Source organism: Ruditapes philippinarum, unplaced genomic scaffold (assembly GCF_026571515.1).
Source record: "Ruditapes philippinarum isolate M1 unplaced genomic scaffold, ASM2657151v2 ctg1705_1_1_1_1, whole genome shotgun sequence".
Lineage (NCBI taxonomy): Eukaryota > Metazoa > Mollusca > Bivalvia > Venerida > Veneridae > Ruditapes > Ruditapes philippinarum.
The window spans coordinates 178833-185000 of NW_026860104.1; positions in this window are offsets into that span (position 1 = coordinate 178833).

A 6168-nucleotide genomic window follows, 5' to 3' on the forward strand; every position below is an offset into this window, starting at 1 on the left:
TTTATGTCGCCAGAATAAGGCCACTGCCTCCAAACTGACAGAGGTCCAAACAGGAATGTTTCTACCACATATTAAAATTATATTAAAATCACTTTCAATTTTTTGTTTGCATCTGCGTGATGACATAATCTGCATACTTGGACATGACAAAAGTTCCAATAAAAATGATGATAAAATTTATCATATCTTTACAACGTGCTTCTATTTGTGCATTTTATCTATGGTCTTATATTTAAAGTCAAAGTGTTAAAAAATTGTTACGTTTTGACAAGATTCTTGTCATTCAGCATATTGCAGATGTGATATATGTGAGGAACGAACAACTCTGCTTCGAAATAATTTAGAAACATCAAAAATGAAACCATGGTGAAGTTAAAATGAGACTATGATACATTAAGTTAACAAATGTATCAGTGTTACGAGGAAAAAGAGGATGAAACTTATAGTGAAGGGAGAATATGAGATAATAATTTAATGTCATTTACGTGTTCGTGTTCATGTAAATCAGATAATAGAGTAACCATTCACAAACGTGTCCTTGTTTTGATCAAAACGAGAATAAACATGTAATAAGAAAATGTCACAAACGTAACCATATTGCAATACAAACGAGGCATCGTAAAGGAAACGTGACAAATGTAACTATGAAAACGAGGCTACAGTAAATAAACGTCACAAACGAATCCATGTAATAGTGAAAATGTGCTTTATAGGGAGAAAACGTCATGAACGTTACCATGTTACGATAAGAACGAGGCTAAAGAAGGTAAACGTCACAAACGTAACCATAACGAGGCTACAGTAACGAAACGTCACAAACGTAACCATTTAACAATGAAAACGAGGCTACATTAAAGAAACGTCACAAACGTAACCATGTAACAATGAAAACGAGGCTACAGTAAAGAAACGTCACAAACGTAACCATATAACAATGAAAACGAGGCTACAATAAAGAAACGTCACAAACGTAACCATGTAACAATGAAAACGAGGCTACATTAAAGAAATGTCATAAAACGTAACCATGTAACAATGGAAACGAGGCTACAGAAACAAACGTCACAAACGTAACCATGTAACAATGAAAAGAAGGCTACAGTAAGGAAACGTCACAAACGTATCTGCGTTACAGTGACAACGAGGAAAAAGTAAGGAAACGTCACAAACGTATCCGCGTAACAGGGAAAACGAAGCCACAGTAAGGAAACGTCACAAACGTAACCGCGTTACAGTGAAAACGAGGCAACAGTAAGGAAACGTCACAAACGTATCCGCGTTACAGTGAAAACGAGGCAACAGTAAGGAAACGTCACAAACATATCCGCGTTACAATGTAAACAAGGCAACAGTATGGAAACGTTACAAACGTATTCGCGTTTCAGATAAAACGCAGGAAAAGAGACTATAGTAACCCTATTATAATGAAAACGAGGCTACAATAAGGAAATGTGACACTGAAAACCAGGCTGCAATAAGGAAAACTTTACAAAAGTATTTCATGTAATGGTAAAACAAGGCAAATGTATCATTATAAAAATGAAAATGATACTTCATTTTAAAAACGCCACAAACGAAACCATGTTGAAGTAAATGAAGCTACAATATCAAACCATTACAAAAGTATCCATGTAACGGAGTAAAAACGAGGCTTAAACAAAGCACAGTATAATATGAGAAATTGGACACAGCACTTCGGATATCAAAATATTGTTGTATCCGGAAAGAGAACACACTGATGTTTCACATTTTATTACTCAATACATAAGTATATATCTGCTCTGAATTCAAATTACATAGACTGGGCTATTCGACCACTATTTATAATGACAGCTATAAACATTAAATGTTAAGATATAGTTCCCCCTTAGCAATAACAAGTTGTTTGCTCAGTTATGTCAAGTAATATAACAAATATACATGTATACCCAAATGTTTTTGTTGATGCATTTTGTGAGAAAGACATCCTAAAAGAGAAAGTTTGATCTCATACCTGGTCCGTGGTTGAGAACCAAATCCATCCCTTTAATCAAAAACTGTTTCTATGACCATACAAGGCTTTTGCCATAGACCGCGAAATACAACTTTTGTTTGGTTACCAGGATATGTTTTCATGTGTAAATGGTATAAACTTAAAATGTTTTAACACTTACTTTTTGATTCAGTTCCATCTGTTACTTTCCTACCAAGTGCGACATTTAGCGTCAAGGGATTGCGACATTTAGCGGCAATCAATTTTTGTGCGACATTTAGCGGTAGGCGATTGCGACTTATAGCGTTGATTACGACATATAGCGTCAGCGTTGCGACATTTAGCGTTAGTAGCGACATATAGCGGCGATGTGACATACAGCGTTGCTACATCATTCAATGCAATTTTCATCAGCAAATAAAGGGGCACAATTTTTGCTCGATTTCTGGATATATTTCTATATATTTTCCAAAATCAACCGCTGAAAACAGTCAACTGCATATCAATTGAACTTTTGTTCCAATATCATGGTATGCACACAAACTAGTTTGTTGAAAAATCATTTTTCAATATTTGTTTAATGCATTGCATAGAACAAATATGATAGATAAGAAGCTCGATATTGATAAATATACACCTAAACAACAACAACAACAACAACAACAACAAGAGATTACCTAACGGCGCAGGTCACTTTCGTTGTGATTGATCATGATATCCTTTCTATGTACCTCTGCCCATGCAGAAGTACAGCACTTAACCTTGCAAGAGTGAAGGCAACTATTAGCTGTAAGCTGCTTGACAGTATGCCCAGGGCTCTGATTTATTGAATGTCGCTTTCTGTCGTGATCCGGAGTGAAAACTATCAACGTGGCTTAACCATATGATCCGAATTCTTTGTAGATTGGACCATGGTATAGCTTGGACCCCCCTCTTTTGCAACATATAACACAGGGTCATATTTACGGCTTTTTAAGAAACAAGGTCGCAAAATGCCAAAATGAAAAAGGCCCTAGCCCGTATGCCATTTTTTTCTGCTACTATAAAGGCTGTACAAATACACAATATTGTGTATGTACTCTATTGCATTTTAGTCCGAGACACTTGCAAACCCATGTGGGGGTTCATGTTGCTTTGCATTTTCCTAAAATTAAACAGTATTCAAAATCGCTCATCGCTAAGAACCCAATCTGCTAAGAATGAAACTGTTCAGTAATGCTATTTTTTTATTCTTTTACTAAACTGATCAAATACACATGCCGTTTTTCGCGACTCTGTAAATATGGTAATGCACGACCGTGAATATTATTATTTTGACGTGACGTCATTTGCGATTTATAAACATAGCGTTAGGACGTTACACTATAGGCTCATGAATGAAAAAAGGCTCTTTTTCAATTCAATGGTCTTTATTTTTGGTATGTGATGAAAAGTATATTAAATTCCTGTAAGTTCATTACTTAATTAATTGAATTCTTAGGTAAAATATTATTATGCTTATAAGAGGCTCGCATATTATAACTTTTATTCAAATTTTTCAACAAATTCAGTATTAAACTTAGACTCATTCAATACCCTCTATTTTTACTTTAATGTTATGAAATACATTAAAATTATTTACCATTTCGTCTCCTTTATATTATTCTAATATTTATGTCAAAAGACAATGAATTCTGTTTTGTTCAAGATAGTTATGTTAAGAGAATATTGATTTTATAATTATAATTTGTCATGACTCTGATCTGCTTATTTGTGATTAATTGTATTCATGTATTGTATTACATGTATAAGTCGGTTATCGTTGTTTCAGGTGTTTATGAAGCTGTATTGTTTACATAGAGTGCTACAAAAATAAACAAACAAAAACAAAAAAAAAAAAAACAACAACAAAAAAACAAAAAACAAAAAAAAAAAACCGAGTGACTTGACAGTGAAGAGTTTTCGATTATTGCGATAAAGTAAAGCAAAAGTCTCGAACCTGCATCGACTGACGACAGGCTTCGACTTTATAAAACTGCACCGTACATGGGCAGTTAAATCAATTGCAGTTATTGAACCTTAAGCGAACACTTTCTGTTGCTTAAAGAAACATTGCCACCAGATGCCAGCAATCAATGGCGACATATTGTTCTTGAACTTTTTAAGTAATAAACCGTGACTCTAAGACGGTCCGATTGTGTTACGGATTGGCAAGTCAGTAGCTTTAATGTTTCCCTGTTTACAGCAATCTTGGGCACTTGGTTCTGACCCAAGAAAAGGTGACCGTTGCAAAATGTCCGTAGATTATCGGCCCTTGTTCTGTGTCGAGTTCGTTATATAAATGAAATTACGTATTTTCGTAAAAACACACCATATGTAATCTGCTGTATTTGATTTTGAGGAAAAATTGCTTGTGCAATAAGTTCCAATTAGCGGTCATACAATTAGTTTTCTGACAGCTCTAAATACAAAAATATGACCCAGTCAGTAAGCACGTGAAATTATAGACCTGCTTATATACAGTTCTAAAATAAAATAAAAAAGAGAGTAGTGATGAATTATTACACGAGAAATAAAGTTTAAACACTTGACCTGTTAATTACACTACCATTCCTACTGGAAGTATGAGGAGAAGGGTTGAGGTCATCACCTGGCACGTGGCGAGTTCACACGTTATTAAAAAATTGACTATATAATGTCATTTTAGGTTACGTAATCGTAAACATTTACCAAAAATATCCACCAGTAAATGTTTTGTAAACGCTCCAACGCCATACTTATAAACAATTACATTTTTGGTAAGAGCAACACATTTGCTTATGCTTCCATAATTTGGTAAAGAATAAACTAGACTCATAAATTAAATCGTTTAGTAATTTTAAATTGGTATCGCTACTTGTCACATCACTATTTCTCAGCTCAATTAGGTCGTCATGTCGTGACATTGCTTTCAATCACAACCAGTTTAAAATTCCGGGGTTTTCTAAACTGCAGGTGTATATATCGGTATAAAAATAATTCATTAACCGGGATATTATTCATAGATGGCGCTATAATAAATATATTTAGTCATAAAGATTGTAGGCAGGTTATATGGCCCTATATAAGCGGCTATTTGTAAATATAACCCTAGCCGGTAGACTTATAACGAAATTATAATAAAGCAAGCAACACTTTTGAGAGAAAAGTGGGATGTCGTCATGAATCGAGAGAAGACGTGTATATAAAACTTTATAATACTGCACGTTTGTAACGTCATTTTTCATTGGATAATCGAGACGTTTATATTATTAGTGATGAAGATCGTTGACAGGTTATATGGCCCTATATAAACGACTATTTGTAAATATAACGGCGAGGGTTATATTGCAAACAGCCGTTTATATACGGCCATATAACCTGTCAAAAATCTTTATTGGCGTATTTGTGGATATGAAATGTCTATTAGTGCTGAGAAGAAACATGCTTCATAGATTATCTTTAAATTTCAATAATTATAAGGTTTGTTTATCGAAACCGGATACAGAAGTACTGTTTCAAATGTAATAATTTCTCTCAGTGCTGTTGAAAACATCCACACCAACCTCGCCAGCTGACCTATCTATAAATGATTGCTTTATTGCTGATACAGAGAATCGGTTGGAGCATAACTGTAATCACATATTTCCTCATATGATACCAGTACTGGTTAGTTCCAAGCATGCGTACCAAAGATTGGTTCAAATAGCTTTAAAGCTTTCGTCACAATTGGGCTAAAGTAAACATGTTTAAACAAAGAACTAAAGTCGTTAACATAGATAAAAATGTTCTGGTTAGAATATTCATACAAAATAACAGCACTACTTTAAAAGCTCTATTCCTCTAAATGTACACATTTGTCGTATTTTACAAGGCTATATACTAGTATATTACTAATACCGTTCTTTATTTGCAAATATTATCAAACAGCTGGTAAAGTTTATGTATAAACATTGTTGTTTATTTTGTTTAATTACTGAATCATACGAAATTATTTTGTGACACAGTTGTCGTTTATTGATATGGCGATGCAACAGTAACATATCGCTTAAGCAAAACAGAAAATGCGAATTGGAACGTTTCATAGTTTAATAAAATACTGTATCGTCCATTCCATTTTAATTGATAAAGTAGTAATTGTTATGTCCCAAACAGTACACCGTTAATGTAAAATCGTTTGTTAACCTATTTTACGAAGG